General features: G+C 41.8%; 1 protein-coding gene across 1 annotated transcript in view; it reads left to right on the forward strand.

The window, feature by feature from the left end:
* Window positions 1-19,349, forward strand: part of LOC127573194 (insulin receptor substrate 2-B-like) — an 81,561-nt gene that overhangs the window by 50,900 nt on the left and 11,312 nt on the right. The window lies entirely within an intron of this gene.

Genomic DNA, 19,349 nt, shown 5'->3' on the forward strand with positions numbered 1-19,349 from the left:
TGCATTTCAGGTGTCCTATAGCCTATGTGGATACCTGCTCCGTCCTTTGCTGAATAAGGTAATATTGCTTATTTAGTGAATATTCTGTATATTTTGTATTTCCATATAGCGCCAAAGGAGGCAATTTGATCCACTGAGTTTATGAAAGTTCTCAGAACAATCCCATTCCAGCACTTACTTTCCCTGTAATGTATTCTCTCTCTCACACGCATTATCATCATCCCAATTCTCCTACTGGCCACTTATACTGTGGGACAATTTACAGTAGCTGATTAACCAATCTGCTATCATGCCTTTGGGATATGGGAGGAAACTAACATGTGGGATATCCACATGGTAACAGGGAGAACATGGAAATTCTGCATGGGTCAGAATCTCATCCAGGGTGCTGGAGCTATGAGAATGTTGAACTACCTGCTGCACCACCAGTCACAGTACCAGCTCAGGATTTTGTTTCTGGAATGTGGATAATGCTGGCAAGGCTGAATGGGTTGTTAGATTATTTTAGGAGGCACTTCAACCACATTGGGTCTGGAGCTGCATAAAGGCTATGTTAGATAAAGGAAATTGGTGAATATAATGTTTTTTTATGACAATCCTGTAGCTTCATAGAGCTGATGGTAACTTTTCAAATTTTTGTTGTCTTGATGGGATTCAAATACATATCTTGAGATTAATAATGGAGGCTTTTGGCACAGTTGTCCAGTAACATAACCATTATACTCCCATACTTCCAAAGAGGCAATATACTAGGAAACTTTTAATTTACCATGAGATTCTGCAGGATGCAAGCTTCATCATGTACTCAGTTTAGAGGTGGTGGGAGTTGTGGAGCTGGGAGGCATCACAAAATGATCAGATTCCTCAAAGTGTATGTTTAAGGTTTAGCACATTTTATCCCAGCATACATTTCCCATGCTCCCAAAATTTGCACTTTCAGCTATTGAAACTGAAAGCCTGCAGAAAAAGGAAAGAGCTTCCACAATCCTGTGCAGTTACACCATAGGCATCCAAAATAGTTGCGCACACTGCTTTACACAATGGGGGTTTCCTCTCAACATGTAGAACAGTCCCAGATTACAGGAAATTTGGAGAGTTCCTATATCCATGTGACTGATATAGTGGATCATCATATTACCACATTTCCTTACGATATAGGCCATCAGCTCATTGAGTTCATGCCAGTTCACAGCGCAATTCCATTCCTGACTATTCTTTGTAACCTATTCTCATATTCCCATAAACTACTCCCAGATTCTATCACACACACAATGGGCAATTTAACCCTACCAGCCCATGCATCTTTTGAGATGTGGGAGGAAACCCTCATAATCACAGAGAGAATGTGCAAACTCCACCCAGACAAAATCAGAGTTAAGAATCAAACCTAAATCAGTGGAGCTCTGAAGGAGCAGCTCTGCTAGCTATTCCACTGCGTCACCATTTTATAATTCTCGAGATTATCTTCATCCTTTTGCCTTTGTAATTCTACAATTATGCTTTCTACATCATTTTTAATTCTAGCTGCCTTCCATTTGCACTTCGATCTTCCCAGTACCATCAACCTATCCATACTCCCTTTCATTCCCCCTGATGTGTTACAAGTTTGCATTCTCCGAGAGCAAGAATTACAAATTTGAGTGCAAGCAGCACAGACCTGCCTTGTTTATTCATTGCCACTAAAGTTCACCTGCATAAGTTACCTGAAGATGCAACTTAGCCAGTTTTACATCATACTTCAGTTTGGTCACAAGAAAAAACTTTGTAATAGAAAATGTCCGTTCAAGATTATTTTTGGATCACAGTTCATAGCAACAACACACATAACTCTTCTGCAGAGGTGACTGAATACAGATAACACATTATACATGTTTTAATCAATAAAGTACTTGCAAAGGTTTAAAACAATTCTCAAAACGCTCAAAAAATAATTAAGGCACATTTTGTATTGCATGGTATTTTGTTACAGTGTACCACTTGTTTTCATGGAACCATAAGTACATAATTTCTTGGCTTAGAGGAGAGATCATAGTAACAGCATTATTTTACAAATTTGGTAATCGACAAGGAAGTGATGTCATTTCCCATCGAGACAAATATTTTCTTTGTTTCAGCACAAGAAACAAAATGAGGATGGACCTTGAATTCTGTCAGAACTTTAGTTGCATCTTTGCTGGATTCCATAGCGATCGAAAATGTGTTAAATTGCCAGTTTGCTGATAATAACTATTGCATGCAAATGAGACTGCAACTTTTACAAAGAATGTTTTGTTCCTGTACCAACAATTTCTATTTTCCCACTGATTTTTCATTTTCTATTCCTACGGAATTTTGTTTCTTTACATTCCTTCTGTGACATCCAATTTGATTGTGGTAATTTCTCTCTTCATCCTTGACCAGTTCAGTCTGCACACACGTTAGCACCCAAAGCTTTACCTCCTCTGTGCAGCTGTAAATCGCTGTCCTTCATTTGATTCCTTTCCTATTGTAGCCAGTGAACCTCCTGAATTGATTTACCTGTTCATTCTGTTTTGGCATTACTTCAAGTTCTCTAAGGAGCCATCCTTGGCTTCCTCCAATATCTCATCCACATGTTGTAATTCAGGGAAATCACCCAAAAACATGGTAGTTTCCACATGCAAGATGATTACACTCCATCTCATTACTACCTCCCTCAAATTTTACGCCACTGATTTACAATGCTGCTAGTCAAGTATACAGTTTTGGATGAATGCAAGTTTCTTTCAAATTGCAGAATGGTTACACCGCAGAAGGCAGCCAGATTTTGAGTCTATATCATTGTATTCAAGAGTAATCCAGCTTTCCCCCACACTCTCCATACAGCCCTGCAAATTCTTTCCTTTCAGTAAGTTATACAGCATCTTTTTGAAACCTACTGTTCAATGTGCTTCCATTACTACCCCTGACGTTTGATTCCAAACCTTAATCACTTGTTAAACATATTACATTTACTGGTCCCTTTTTAGTTCCTATGCCAATCACATTCATTCTGTGTCTCCTAGTTTTTGATACTTCCACCAATGGAGTCAGTTTTTCTTTATCTACTTGCACTGTACCCTTAATGATTTTAAATAACTCCATTAGATCTCCTTGTAATAAACTCCATTTCTAGAAGTAAAATTCACATTTCTCCAGACTATCCACATAACTTAAAGCTCCTCATCTCTGGAATTAGTAAATCTCTTGAACTCTCTCAAGTCATGACATCTTTCCTAAAGTGTGGTGTCCTTGCACTTGTCCCTTATGCCTCTATTTATTAAACTCATGCTCCTGTGTCCTGCCACTTTCAATGAATTTTGCACATACATCCACAGATCTGTCTGTTCAGTACCCTTAGTGACATTTTGTCTTATTATTTCTACTAAAACATGACACTTCACATTTCTCACGATTAAGTTTCATCTGCCACCTATTCACTCATTCCATCAGCCTGTCTATATCTTATTGAAGACTATTGCTGCATTCTCATGCTCCTATATCTCTAAATTTTACGTGGAAATTGTGCCCTATACAGCCAATTCAGAAATCATTTATGCACATTAAGCAAAATTGTGGTTCGGACATTGTGCACATTAAATGAAATTGTAGTACAGACCTCTAGGTTGCTTCATTAGGATCTCTGTACCCCTCCTTTCGTTTCATAACGACAACCTTTCACTGCTACACTATTTCCTGCTACCTAGTCAATTTTCTATCCATGTTGCTGCAGATTCTTATTCCAGGCCATTGGTCTTGATGCTATGTGCCTGTGATGCTGCTGCAAGTGAGTTTTTCATTGCACCTGTGCATGCATGTACTTGTGCATATGACAAGAAACTCGACTTTGACTTTGAAATACCTGTCTACTCCCTTAACTATAGAATCCCTTTAACTTGCTCTCTTGACCTTTTTCCCTCCCTGTACAACTGAACAACCTATTGTGCTATGGTCTTGGCTCTGGCTGAAAACTTTCATCAGTACCAAGAATTGAATACTGGTTAGAGAGTAACATGAGCTGAAGGGTTCTCACCTACTCACTCAGCTTCTCTATATCTACTTGAGGTCTCTTTATATCCACTTCCCAAGCTCCTTTCACTCACTAGGCCTCTGTTACTGTGCTCCTTTTAACTTCACCTGGGGCTGTTTCCTGCACTTCTTTCATTCTGTATGTTGGAATAGTCAAAACTATTACATTCCATAACCATTGTCTGAGGCTCAATCCGCTATTCACAAGTGTGAGATTGTATTTAATCCTCAGGTGAGTTTTATCATCCCATAAGAAATAAGGGCAGGGAATCTGTCACTTTGAGTCTACTTCACCATTATATCAATGCCAAGGCTAATTTTCTGCCTCAGCACGATTTTTCAACACAATCCCTACTTGTGTTGGAAAAAAGGGATTTCCTTAACGTTGGGAAATGTATGAATATTTCATTTGAATGAACACAATGACTGAGCCTTCACAGCCCTCTGGGTTGGAGAATTCCAAAGGTTCTCCTCCATTTGAATGAAGAATTTTCTCCTCATCTCAATCCTAAATGGCCTAGAACTTATTTTGAAGTATGCCCCATGGTCCCTGACTTCTCAGCTAAGGGAATTATCCTCTCCATACCCAGCATTCAAGCCCTTTAAGAATGTGGAGCAACACACAGAGTTGGAGGAACTCAGCGAGTCAGGCAGTATCTATGGAGGGAAATGGTCAGTTGACATTTCGGGTCAAAACCCTTCATCAGAATGTGTATGTTTTGTAGACATCCTCTCTTACTCTTCTAAACTTGAGAGAATACTGTCCCATTCTATACTCTCCTCGTATAGCTAATCTGCCATCCCTGGAACCATTTTACTGAATCTTTGCTGCACTCATTCTACGATGAGCACATCATTTCTTTGGTAAGGAGAACAAAACTGCCCTCTCCAACTGCAATGAGACTATCTTACTTCTGTATTCCAATCCTTTATTATAAAGTCTAATATAACATTTGGCCATGTAATTGCTTGCTGCTCCTACGTATTGATCTTCAGAGATTACAAGCACACCTAGATCCCTTTGAACATTGACACTGCTCAATCTCTAACTATTAAACAGATATTCTATTTTTCTGTTATGTGTGTCAAGTGGATAACCTCATATTTCCACATTATACTCCATCTGCCATTTTCTCACCCACTCACTCAGCTTGTCCATATCTACTTGAAGCCTCTTCACATTATCCTCCGTTCTTATAATCCCAACTATTTTACCATCATCAGCAAACTTGGAAATATGGTGTTAGGTTCCCTCAGCCAAGTTATTGATATAGATGGTGAAAAGCTGGTGTCCAAGCACCAGTCTTTGCAGTTCCCCACCAGTCACAGCCTGCCAGCCTGAGATCGATCCATTTATTCCCACTCCTCCTGTTCAATAACCAATTCTCAATCCATGCCACTAATTCCTTCTTCCCATGTGTAATCTACCAAATGTCTTGTAGCAGTTAGTGTAACACTTTACAGTGCCAGCGAACCGGATTCAATTCCAGCCACTGTCTGTAAGGAGTTTGTACATTCTCCCCGTGACCACAGGGGTTTCCTCCCACATTCCAAAGACTTACAGGTTAGGAAGTTGTGGGCATGCTGTGTTGGCACCAGAAGCATAGCGACACTTCTGGGCTGCCCTCAGAACACTCTACGCAAAAGATACATTTCACTGCGTGTTTCGATGTACATGTGACTAATAAATGTGTCTTATCTTAAAAATCCAGCTATGCCACATCCACTGGTTTCCCCTTGCCTATTGTATTATTCACAGAATCATAGAACATAGAACAGTACAGCACAGGAACAGGCCCTTCAGCCCGGGATGTTGTTGCAAACTAATTAAACTAGTAATTAAATGCATCACTAAACTAATCCCTTCTGTCTACACAATGGCTATATCCTCTGTTCTCTGTGCATTCCTGTGCCTATCTAAGAGCCTCTTAAACACCTCTATCATATTTGCCTCCACTACCTCTCATGTCAGTGTATTCCAGGCACCCACCACTCTCTGTGTTTAATAAAAACTTGCCCTGCACATGTCCTTTGAACTTGCCCCCACCCACCTTAAATGCATGTCCTCATTGACCACTACCCTCAGTCTTCTATGGGCAAGCTAATTCTGAATCCAAATGGCCAAGTCATTGTGAATCCCATGCATCTTAATCTTTCTGGATGTCATAGAGTAATACAGCACGGAAACAGGCCCTTCGGCCCAACTCGTCCATGCGGATCATGGTGCCCATGTAAGCTCGTCCCATTCTATTCATTCTCTCCTCATATAGCAAATCTGCCATCCCTGGATCCAGTTTAGTGAATCTTTGATGTACTCGTTCTGTGGCAAGCACATTGTTTCTTTAGCCCTCATTTAGCCCATATCCTTCTAAACATGCTCAAAGAACTCCAGCAGATTGGTCACACATGAGTTTCCTTTCATAAATCCAAGTTGATTCTGCTTGGGCCTTTTCATCAACAACGTTGTCTGTCCTTACCTTGGCTCAGCTCATCTGTACCTGAAGCACTCATCCATGCCTTTGGTACAGTCGAGACTAAATGTAATCAATGTTCTCCTGGCTGACCTGCCACCTTATGTCATCCACAATGTTAAGGCCATTTGAAACTCTGCTGCCTGTATCTTAGCGTGCCAAGAGCTTCTCATCCAATACTGTGTTACATAGGTTGCTGTGCTTTGGGATATATTAATATTATAGGTGCTTTATATATCTATGTTGTGGTGCTCTTCCCTACCATGCTGAATATTAGGAGAAGTTTAGGATGCTCAGGTTAGTATGTGGTATGTGATGCAGCTAGTTGAATTGGAATTTCCATTTTCACCACACTTTAACTACTGATAAAGACATCTAAACTATTGATGAAGGTCAAAAACATAGTCACAGCACGTTGCATATTCAAGTTTCATTACTCAGTGGTGATTTGAAGCATTAACTCCTGACTTCCATCCAGATTTTAAGATTCGTTATATTGAGAAAACAGCAGAATTAATTATCTTCAATATCAAGAACTTTCCACAGAATAGCTATTTTCATTTATTTTCCTTTTTATTTTTAACCTTACAAGGTCAAAAATGCTGACTCTTGTAGGTTTCAGACTATGGTTGCTGGAAACTCTCCCCATCTAGTTGACATTTGCAATATTTGTGCATGAGGCTCGACAGTGAATAACTAGCAAAATATTTGATCATGGAACCCTTGCTAACATTTTCCATTCCCTAACAAAAAGTCACTGAATTCAGTCGATGTATGCCTAACTGCTGTCTGTTTGAGTCAGTTACTTCAACACAATAGCAGCATGAGCCAGGATCTTCCTAGTCTGTACAGATCAATTTAATTCTATTTTCCATTCAATGATCAGGAAGAAAATATCTTGGAAATAAAAAACATTGTTAACATTTTCTTCAGCTACAGGTGAGATACTCTTTACTACCACTGTCAATAACTATATTGTGGTCATAGTCATTTCCTGCCACTAAAAATTGTTTTTTTATTAATATTGCCACACGTACCAAGGTACAGTGAAAAACTTTGTTTTGCATGCCATCCATACAGATCATTTCATTACAACAGTACATTGAAACAGTACAAGGGAAAAAAATAACAGAATGCAGAATAAAGTTACAGTGCAGGCAGACAATATGCTGCAAGGCCATAACGAGGTAGATATTGAGGTCAAGGATCCATCTTATCATACTAGAGGACTGTTCAATAGTCTTATAACAGGGGGACAGAAGCTGTCCTTGAGCATTGTGGTACGTGGTTTCAGGCTTGTATATCTCTGACCTATGCGAGGGGGGAGAAGAAAGAATGTCTGGGGTGGGTGGGGTCTTTGATTATGTTGGCTGCTTTACCGAGGCAGCGAGAAGTATAGACAGAGTCCATGGAGGGGAGGCTGGTTTCCATGATGTGCTGAGTGGTGTCCATAACTCTCTGAAGTTTCTTGCAGTCACGGGCTGAGCAGTTGCCATACCAAGCCGTGATACATCTGGATAGGATGCTTTCTGTGGTGTATAGATAAAAATTGGTGAGTGTCAAAGGGGACATGCCTAATTTCTTTAGCCTCCTGAGAAAGTAGAGGCACTGGTGAGCTTCCTGGACTGTGGTGTCTACATGGTTGGACCAGGACAGCCTATTGGTGACGTTCAGTCTTAGGAACTTGAAGCTTTCAACCCTCTTGACCTCATCACCAATGATGTAAAGAGGAGCCCCCCCCCCCACCCCCCTGCCTTCCTGAAGTCAATGACCAGATCTCTTGTTTTGCAGACATTGAGGGAAAGATTGTTGTCATGACACCATGTCACAAAGCTCTCTACCTCCTTTCTGTACTCTGACTCATCGTTATTTGAGATATGGCCCACTATAGTGATGTCATCTACAAACTTGTAGATGGAGTTAGAGCAGAATCTGGCCACGCAGTCATGAGTGTATAGGGAGGAGAGTAGGGGGTTGAGGATGCAGCCTCATGGCACACCGAGGATAGTCATGGCAGAGCTGTTGCTGCCTATCCTTACTGATTGCAGTCTGTTGGTCAGGAAGTCAAGGATCCAGTTGCAAAGGGAGGTGTTGAATCCCAAATCTAAGAGTTTTTTTTGATAAATTTGCTTGGAATTATGGTATTGAAGCCGAAGCTGTAGTCAATAAACAATAGTCTAACATAGGTGTCTTTACTGTCAAGGTGCTCCAGAGATGAGTGTAGGACCAGAGAGATGGCATCCGCTGTAGACCTGTTTCGTGGTAGGCGAATAGTGGTGAGTCAAGGTTGTCTGGGAGGCTGGAGCTGGTATGTGCCATGACCAGCCTCTCAAAGCACTTCATGATGGTGGATGTCAGAGCCACCGGGTGGGAGTCATTAAGGCATGTTACCTTGTTTTTCTTAGGTATCAGGATGATAGTAGTCTTCTTAAAGCAGCTGGGAATCTCAGATTGAAGTAGGGAGAGGTTAGAAATGTCTGCAAATACCCCCAGCAGCTGATCTGCGCAGGATCTAAGGACACGGCCAGATGCTTTCTGAGGGTTTACTCTTCAGAAGACTGATCTGACATGGGTTCAGGTGCATTGGAGGCTGTTGGGGTGGGTGGTGACATTCCAATCCCCTTCTGTTTAAAACATACATAGAATGTGTTAAGCTAATCGGGAAGGGACGTGCTGTTGCTGCTAATGCTGCCCAACTTTGTTTTCTAGTCTGTTCTCGCATGTAGGCCCTGCCACAATTGATGGCTGGTCTGGGACTCGATTTTGGACTGGAACACTGAGCTGCCAGTCCTGCCCATCCCTCAATCATCTGTCTGTAATAGCTATAATATCTCAATCCCATGTGGCAATCCAGGCACTGACATCATCTGCCTCACCTATCAGGCTTCTTGCATTAAAATGAATGCAGTTTAGTCTATCAGACCTTCCTTGCTCCCTGTCCTGCCTACTGGACTTGCTTGCTTTAATTTCTATGTTTGCCTCAACTTTCTGATATGCCACACTATTAGATTGGGTCCCACCCCCCTGTAGCTCTAGCAAGTCTCCCTGCAGGATATTGGACCCCCTCCAGTACAGCTGCAACCCATCCCTCTTGTACAGGTTATCTCTGCCCCAGAAGAGATCCCAATGGTCCAAGAATCTGCATCCCTCCCCTCTGTACCAGCTCCTCAGCCATGCAATTCATTTGTTCTATCCTCCTATCCTCACTAGTGTGTGGCACCAGGAGTAATCCAAAGATTACAGCCCTTGAGGTCCTGCATTTTAACCTTCTGCCTAGCTCCCTATATTCACACTGGAGGACGTCATCCCTTTTTCTGGCTATATTGTTGCTACCAATGTGTACAATGATCTCTCAGTGCTCACCCTACCCCTTGAGAGTGTTCTGCAAACACTCAGACACATCCTTGACCCTGGCACCAGGGAGGCAACATACTATCCTGAAATCACAATCGTGGCCACAGAATCTCCTGTCTGTCCTCCTAACTACTGAGCCTCCCGTCACCATGGCTCACCTTGACTCTACCCTCCCCCACTGTGCATCAGACCCAGTTGTTGTGCCACAGATCTGGCTGTTGCTGCTGCTCTCTGCTGAAAGGCCAACCCCTCAAACAGTATCCAAAATGATGTACACGTTACTGAGGGGAATGGCCATAGAGGAATCCTGAACTCCCTGTCTACACCCCCTACTTTTTCTGGTAGTCACCCAGCTACATGCTGCCCGTAACTTCAGCGTGATAGCGGTTAGTGTAACACTATTACAGCGCCAGCGACCCAGGTTCAATTCCAGCTGCTGTCTGTAAGGAGTTTGTACATTCTCCCCGTGTCTGCGTGGGTTTCCTCCGGGTGCTCTGGTTTCCTCCCACATTCCAAAGACGTACTGGTTAGGAAGTTGTGGGCATGCTATGTTGGCGCCGGAAGGGTGGCAACACTCGCAGGCTGCCCCCAGAACACTCTAAGCAAAAAGATGCATTTCACTGTGTGTTTCAATGTACACGTGACTAATAAAGAAATCTTATCTTACCTTATCACTAAAGTTGCTGTCTATAATGCTCTCAGCATCACAGATGTGGTGTTAGGCTACAGTTGTTATCTGAACACGAAAATGAAAATCCAACAAAATTGCAGATGCTGGAAATCTAAAATGAAAACAGAAAATGCTGGAAATACTCAGCAGGTCAAGCTGCATCCGTGGGACGAGAAACAGAGTTAATGCTTCACATTGAAGAACCTTTCTCAGAACTGGCAGTGAATTGTTCTGTTCTAACTAATGTCACTGAAAGAAAATTCTTTATTAGTTAGTCAATTATCCACTTGAAGTGATAGCTCTTCAGCTGTGTTCTGAACATGAAAACACTTGCTAATATGACATCATATCCCATTTATTTAACATCATTCCTTGGTAGTTGCTGGGAAGCAATCCAGAAATGACCTAACTGTACTTCACAGCACCATGGGATCACTATCACCATATGGACTGCAGTAGTCGTGAAGACAATGTACCACCACCTTCCCTAAGGCAATAAATATTGACCAGACAAGTGATCGTTGTATGTCAGGAATTATATTTTAAAGCATGTGCTGACTTTGTCCTTGGCATCTTTGCGATGCTCTGTAAGGAGATGTGAACTTTTTTCAGTGAGAATAACACATGACATTGGGGGAAAGGCATTTAATATTTCTGTGTTCTAGCTTTCCAGGAATGCTTTTAAAGGGCAGAAAATACTTCACACTTAATATTCTACTCACGGCCACGCTATAAATTTTGCCTTTAAAATAAAATAGAACAACATTTTTCCAACAAAATTATTTGATTAAAAGTAAAGATTCAAAAGAAGTGGAAATAAGCTCAGTTATACTCAGAGTGCTGCCAATTTCTCAATTCCATCCAAGCATTCTACATTAACTTGGAGAAAGTTAGTTCTTTTATTTTAAATCTAGAAAATGATACCTTGCAAATCTTCTTCAAAGAGTCTGCAGTGTTGTGTCTACAAGATCATTGGAACAACCATCTCTAATTTAGCATGCTATAATCACTGAAGTTAAGCCATAACAGTACAAATTATTGAGCTCTCTATGGATGAGTTATCAATCTCGCCACCTATTGGTGTTATCTACAACCACAGCTGCAAATGGCTGTACTTTCACTGAATAAGATTTTGAGAAAAGTTGTTTTTTTTCCATTATTAGTATTTCAGGCACATAATGAGTTGCTCTGTTCTAACTAATATCACTGACAATTTTTTTCTTTATTGGTTAGTCAATTATCCACATGAAAAGACTTATACTCACTCTTCCACTGCTTTCTCAGGGTTTGTACTTCTGATCGGGTTGCTTTCCATTATCTATCCCCCTATTGTCCAGCAAAGCACACTGCCCAATGTTCTTTCCTCCTTGCAAAGATCCCAATGTTCTTTCCTCCTTGACAGAGAAATGGGGCAGTGGGGGGGGGCGGGAGCTATGTGGGAGGGAAGGGTTAGATAGATCTTAGAGCAGGATAAAATGTTGGCACAACATTGTGGGCCGAAGGGCCTGTACTGTGCTGTAATATTCTATGATCTATGTTCAAAAGGCAAGATTCATGGCTCACAACTGGAAATTGAACAAAGGGTTCAGTTTATAACTCAAGATTGGTCTCTGCAAGAGAATTGCAGTTTAAATTCATGAAATGTAAAAGATAATCAATATTTTGTAGGTTTCATTTTGTAGAAATATTGAACAGGAAATATTTAAATACAGCACCTCTCTGGTTATCGTAATAATTTCTCTCAAAATGCAAATATGGATGTAACAGCCAGGAGAATGCAACAGGTAGACATTCACTCCCTTGATAATTTGTTTAATCTCTTTGGCCAGCCAAATAAAAGGATCTCAACCTATAAGCATCAACTCACAATGTAATTGCAACCTCCCAATTCTCCCTCATGGGAGGGGTCAATCGCTTGACTTCTGTGGGGCAAGCAACATTGGTAGGGGCATGGGAAGTGGTATCCATCCTATTAACCACCTGCATTTCTGTGTGGCAAGCAGAAGATTAAAAATAAATCTTTATTTTCTTAATATTAAGAAGCAAGTGCAGAAATTCTCAAATCAAATTTAGGCAGCACTGAGCAGGTTAATCAGCATCTCCAGGAAACAACAGTTAGTTTCCCAGTTATGACTTTTTATTGGAACCCTCACTGCCTAGAAGCTAAAATTACAAACACGGGAACATTTTAAAACTACTCGAAATGAAAACAAGGATGGCTGAGATTCATAATTATATTAGCCACTCTTGGTACATTATATCAATAACAAACTGCTCTTACATGCAATACCTTTTGCTTCACGATACATGATGCTGAGAGGAAAATTACATAGGGAGAAAGGAATATTGGGTATGTGGATAGGGTGAGACAAAGCAAGGTGGGAGGAATATAAAGGCTGGCATAAAAATATTGAGCCAATTGTTTTTGTGGTTTGAATTCTGTGTACTCAAGGAAAATGCATTTTAGGTTGAAGTGAAGCATCTACATTTTTACATATTGAAAGCACTTAGTTCTTTAATGTTTTTACTTGGGCAGGAGGTGCAGAAGCCTGGAGTCCCACACCACCAGGTTCAAGAACAGCTACTTCCCTTCAACTATTTGGTTATTGAATCAACCTGCACAACCCTAATTACTAGCTCAGTATAGCAACACCATGACCATTTTCATCACTTTGCACTACAATAGACATTTTTTTGTTCCAATTGTGTTCTTCCTTGTAAAAATTGTGAATAATTTATGTTCAATTTATGTTTTTCTTGTGAATGCTTCTTATCTGATGCTATGTGCCTGTGATGCTACTGCAAGTAAGTTTTTTATTGCACTTGTGCATACATGTGCATATGACAATAAACTCAACTGTGACTAAAGGGCTCTACTCAATTTGCCTTCCTCTTGAAAGTTGAAGAAGGGCTTTCTTGGCAAATGAAAACAAATTACCCCAACTGTAAATTGAGAAAGCTAGAGGCATAACATGCAAATAAAGCATTCATGAATTTCTACTTAGATGATTGGCCTAGCTTCCAAAGGATGGCAGATGCAAGTACCTTCTTTACTTTGGAGTTCATATTATCTAGCAGTCAGCAGCAACAGCCATTCAGCAATCCTAATGTCCCGTGATAACTTATAAAAAACTTGCTATAAACAAGACACTGCCAACAGTGTGGCTCTGGAAATCTTCTCTCTGCTAATCTTGTAAAGTAATGATTGTATCCTGTGTTCTGCACTCCACTCCAGATTAGTGCACACAGGGAAGTCATTGAGTGCTGGAACTCCCTTCCTATTCCCATTTAGCAAATTGAGTCAATCTGATTCGGAAGTTGCAGCTCGGCCAAGACTAATTTGATTGTAGCTGGCATTATGCCTGGAGTCAAGTAAGTCAAACCAGATTAGTTCGAGAGAAACTGCTTTCAATGCTTCAGGATCAGGAACTACCACTTATCTATAAAAAAGTAATAAAAAGAAGTGTCTTATTACTAAACAAATATGTTAACTAGAGAAAAAAGAACAAAGTTCAACCAACCCCTTGAGAAAAAGAGTGTTATCATGAATCTGTTGATAGTTTACAAACCACAGTCCTTGCAAGCAAAAGAGTAGAGCAGATTAAATCTGCCTTTACATGGTACTATTCCCTCTGCTAAGTGTGATATTTTCAGCTTTGCCAGTCCTGTTGGAATGAATTTATCACCATGAGTGACCTTTGCCCAGAATTGTCATAGTTTATTTACACAGACGCAGAAGGAAAAACACATTTAGTTAGTCCGATATGGCTTAACACATGATACTCTTAGGGTGCATTCTCACAATGTCTTTGTTAATGTGAAGCAATTTCTTAGTGCCAGAGTTATAATGTAAATGTAATGTAACTCTAACCCAAACCCTAAATTTGGAATCAGGGCCCAATCCAATATCAATAAAAGTAGTTCAAGACTCTGCAGAAATTGGCCAATTACAAAATATTATAGATGCTTGAAAACTGGAATAGAAACAGAAAATATTCACGAGGTATAGAGAGATAGAAAATAGAAACAGGCACTTCGGCCCACCAAGTCCATGCCGAACACCAATCACCCATTTTTACACTAGTCCAATCCTAACATCACTTTAATCTGACCACATTCCTGTCAATTTGCCCCCAAGTTCAACCACCTATCTACATACTAGGGGCAATTTACATGTGGCCAATTAACTTACCAACACCGACATTTTTTAGGCTGTGGGAGAAACCAAAGCACCGGGAGGAAACCCGGGCAGTCACAGGGAGAACATCCAATCTCCACACTGACAGCACTGGAGATCAGGATTAAACCTGGGCCACTGGAACTGTGAGGCACCACCCATGGAGAACGAAACTGAGTTAATCTTTCAGGTTGATAACCTTCCAGCAGAATTGGGAATAACTAGAAACAAAACAAGTTCTTACTTTGCAAAGAAAATGTGGAGGAGGGGTGAAGAGAGCAAAAGGGGAGGTCATGTTCTCCCTGTGACTGCCCGGGTTTCCACCAGGTGCTTTGGTTTCTCCCACAACCTAAAAAATGTGGGTGATGGTAAATTAATTGCCATGAGAGATTGAACGAAACAACTGGTAGTGTTGCCAGTTGAAAGAGGGTGGTACAGGTGTGTCTGAATGTGATACAACTAGGAGTAGATAAATGCTGCACTTCAACTTCAACAAACTTCCAACAGAAACAGAACTAATCTAGATCATCTTCACAGTGCATTGCGTCAGGAATGCTAACAGTATCGTAAAGGATGCCTGCCACCCTGGCCATTCCCTTCTCTCTTTTTTACCTTGGAGGAGAAGATACAGCAGTTTGAAAACCTGGATGACCAGACTCAAGAACAGCTCCTTCCCCACTACTCTAAAACTTCTGAACCAATCACCTCCTCACGTCCCCTTCCACATTCTTGAACCCTTAATTCTACCTCTTCCATTATTTTCATTTTATCATTTCTTTTTGCACTACTTCAATTTGCACTACTATACTTTGCACCATTCTTTTTTTTTGCGCTCTCACTGTATTTATTGTTTTTTTTTATTCCAATGTATACTGTTTATTCTGTGAGCTTCGCTTCACGGGGGCAAGGAATTTCATTGCAGCATGGTGTATTTGAAAGGAAAACTAATCTGAATCTGAACTAATTCAGCCTATGGTGATTTCACTCCACAACCAAGTCACTCCAATCTCGGTAACTGAGCTGCACCATGCAAGTAACACTTGTGTTTGCACACAATCAGAGGCAAAGAATCAAGCCATCACCAAGTCAGTCACTGAAGTTTATAAGTTAGGCCTTACAATCAATATCCGCAAAACAAAGGTCAGGTACAGTACAACAATGCCCTCCAGCAATAAAGGTTCAACATGAAACCCTGGAAATTGTGGATCACTTCTCATATCTTAGAAGGCACATCTCAGTGAAGGCAGACTTTGATAATGAAATTCAGCACCACCTTCAATGTGCTAGTATAGTCTTTGGTCACTTGAAGAAAAGGTATATTTGAAGATCAAGAATTCAAACTTGGCACAAAACTCATGGTCTACCAGGCAGCTGTGTTCCCTGTCCTCCTATTTGCTTCTGAGACCTGGACTACCTATGGCAGGCACCTCAAGATACTGAAAAGCTGCCATCAATGCTGTGTCTATGAAAATCCTCCAAAGCCACTGTAAAGTAAGTGAACCAACATCAACTTCCTCTCCCAAGCCATCATCCTCAGATTTGAATCCCTTATTACCCTCAGTCAATTCTGTTGTGCAGGCCGTATCATTTGTATGTCCACACCAGACTCCCGAAACAGGATCTCCATTCCAAGTTCTTTCATGGGAAGAGAAAAAGATTTGAGCAAAAAACAAATTGCTGGAGGAAGTCAACAGTTCGAGCAGCATCTGTTGAGGTGAAAGAATAGTCAACGTTTCAAGATGGGACCCTGCACTGGGACTTAGAATGCAAAGGGGAGCTAGCCAGTGTAAAGAAGTGAGAGGGAGGGGTGAGGCAGGGGCAGGCATGTGATAGGTGGAGCCAGGTGAGGAAGAGGATGATGGGCAGGTACAGCCCGGTGTGGGAGGGGGAGGGGTAAGGTAGAGACAGAGAAATAAAGGACTGCAGATGCTGGAATCTAGATGAAAACCACGATGATGCTGGAGGAACTCAGCAGGCCAGGCAGCATCCCTGGGGAAAAGCAGGCGGTCAATGTTTCAGGTCAGGACCCTTCTTCAGGACTGAAGATAGGAAAAGGGGAAGCCCAATATATAGGAGGGAAAAGCAGAACAGTGATAGGTGGACAAAAGAGGGGAGGTGGGGTGGGCACAAGGTGGTGATAGGTAGATGCAGGTAAGAGATAGTGATAGGCAGGTGCAGGGGAGAGGAGAGCAGATCCACCGGGGGATGGGTCAAAGGTAAGGAGAGAAAAGAAAGGGAAGTTAGAAAAAAGAGATAGGCTAGGAAAGAGAAGTAAAGAAGAGGCATGTTTGGGGGGGAGGGAAGGGGTGTGGGGGTTACTTAAAGTGAGAGAATTCAATGTCAATGCCATCAGGCTGCAAGGTTCCAAGACGGAAAATGAGATGCTGTTCCTCCAGTTTGCGCTTGGAATTCTCCTGGCAGTGGAGGAGACTGAGGACTGACATATCAGTGATGGAGTGAGAGGGGGAGTTGAAGTGACTGGCAATGGAGAGATGCAGATCGCGGTTATGGACGGAGCGCGGGTGTTCTGTGAAACAGTCACCTAGTCTGCATTTGGTCAGAGGCTGGAACATAATAAGTGGAGACACAAGAGGCTGCAGATGCTGGGATCCGATAAATAAGGAAGGTGATAAATTGAACTAGATAAGGGAGGGATGATGGGCAGATGGGAACAGGTGGGGGAGGGAATAGGAGACCTAGTAGATAAAGTGTCTGGGTGAGATGGAACCGAGTGGGAGAGGGGAGACGTGGGTGGGTGGGTCATGAGGAGATAGAAAGAGTACAGGGAGTGTGGGTTACCTGAATTAATTCAGATAATTCAATGTTCTTACCTTTGGGTTGTAGACTATTCAGGTGGAATATGAGGTGTTTTCTTCTAATTTGGCTTTAGCGTTAAGCTGACAGTGTAGCTGGTCGAGGACAGACAGCTTAGCGTAGGAACAGGAAGGGCAATTGAAATGACATGCAACTGGGAGATCAGGATGGCGACTGCGGACAGAGTGCAGGTGTTCCACAAAATGGTCACCTAGTCTGCACTTGGCCTCACCAATATCGAGGAGGCCACATCGAGAGCACCAACTGCAGTAGATGAGTTTGGAGGAGGTGCATGTGAATCTTTTCTTGAACTGGAAGGCCTGTTTAGGTCCCTGGATGGTGGTAAGGGAGGAGGTGCAGGGGCAAGTGTTGTAGGGGAGAGTGTCAGAGGAGTGGTGAGTAGAGATGAGGAAACCAGAGAGTCATGGAGAGAGTGGTCTCTATGGAAAGCAGAAGGGGGTGGAGAGGGAAAGGTGTGACTGTTGGTGGGATCCTGTTGCAGCTGACAGTAATTGCAAAGGATGATGTGATGAATGCGGAGGTTGGTAGGGTAAAAGGTGAGGATCAAGGGAACTCTATCTCTCTTCTGTCTAGTGGAGACAGGTGAGAGCAGAAGTCTGGGAAATGGAGGAAATGTGAGTGGGGGCTCCATCAACCACGGTAGAGGGAAAGCCACATTTTCTGAAAAAGGAGGACATTTTAGATGCCTTGGAACAGAAAGCCTCATCTTGTGAGCAGATGCAATGGAGACAGAGGAAATGAGAAAAAGATTCAAAGACGTCCTCAAAGCTCCTTGGAAAATACAACCTATCTAATGATTCCTGGGAACCTCTGGCCCATGATTGTTCAAAGTGGAGGAGTGCTTGAGATAGTAAATTGGTGGAACTTGTGGGATGTTATTGAGAACCTTCAGTCCAAGTATTCGGACCAATAAAATCCCAGCAAAAAGAGTGCATCATCTCACAAACTACCCATGCAAGTGCTCTGAGAGACACATCCTGCCCTATTTGTGAAAGGGTCTATGGTTCCCGCATTGACCTTATCAGTCACTTCAGGACACACAGACCTTGGGTCCTGAGGGAGTGACTAAGAAGAAGTAGACAATTCCTCTGTACTTCTTAGTATCCTCCTATTTTCTGTTATTTATTCAACTAGTTTGTCCAGTATTCAAATACTGAACACTTCTCCAGATTGATTTCCATGTGGCACCTTCCTTGTAACCTGCAGCTTTTATCTTTACTGCCAACCATGTAGTCATTTTCTGCTATCATCTGGAAAATTCCTAATCATGATCCCCTACAATTATGCACATAATTGTGCACATAAATGCACATAATGTGGTCGCATCAAGGTCTGGTACAACAATTCGAATGCACAGGAATGTAAGGAGCTCAGAGAGTAGAGTACTCTGCCCAATACATCACAGACACATCCCTCGCCGCCATGGTAGTACCTACAAGAGATGGTGCCTGAAGAAAGTAACATCTATCATCAGAGATCCCCACCATCCGGGCAATGCCATCTTTTCACGGCTACCATCAGGCAGGAGGTACAGAAGCCTGAAGTCCCACACCACAGGTTCAAGAACAGCTACTTCCCTTCAGCCGTTCAGTTCTTGAACCAACCGGCAAAACCCTAACCAATACAGTTCAGCAACTCTATGACCACTTTGATCACTTTGCACTAAAATGGACTTTGTTTATTCTTTGTCTTAATTGTGTTCTTTTTTGTAAAAATTGTGTATAATTTATGTTTAATTTATGTTTTTCTTGTGAATGCTACTTATATGACGCAATGTGCCTGTGATGCTGCTGCAAGTAAGTTTTTCATTGCACCT

The sequence above is a fragment of the Pristis pectinata genome, chromosome 8 (assembly GCF_009764475.1).
Source record: "Pristis pectinata isolate sPriPec2 chromosome 8, sPriPec2.1.pri, whole genome shotgun sequence".
Classification (NCBI taxonomy): domain Eukaryota; kingdom Metazoa; phylum Chordata; class Chondrichthyes; order Rhinopristiformes; family Pristidae; genus Pristis; species Pristis pectinata.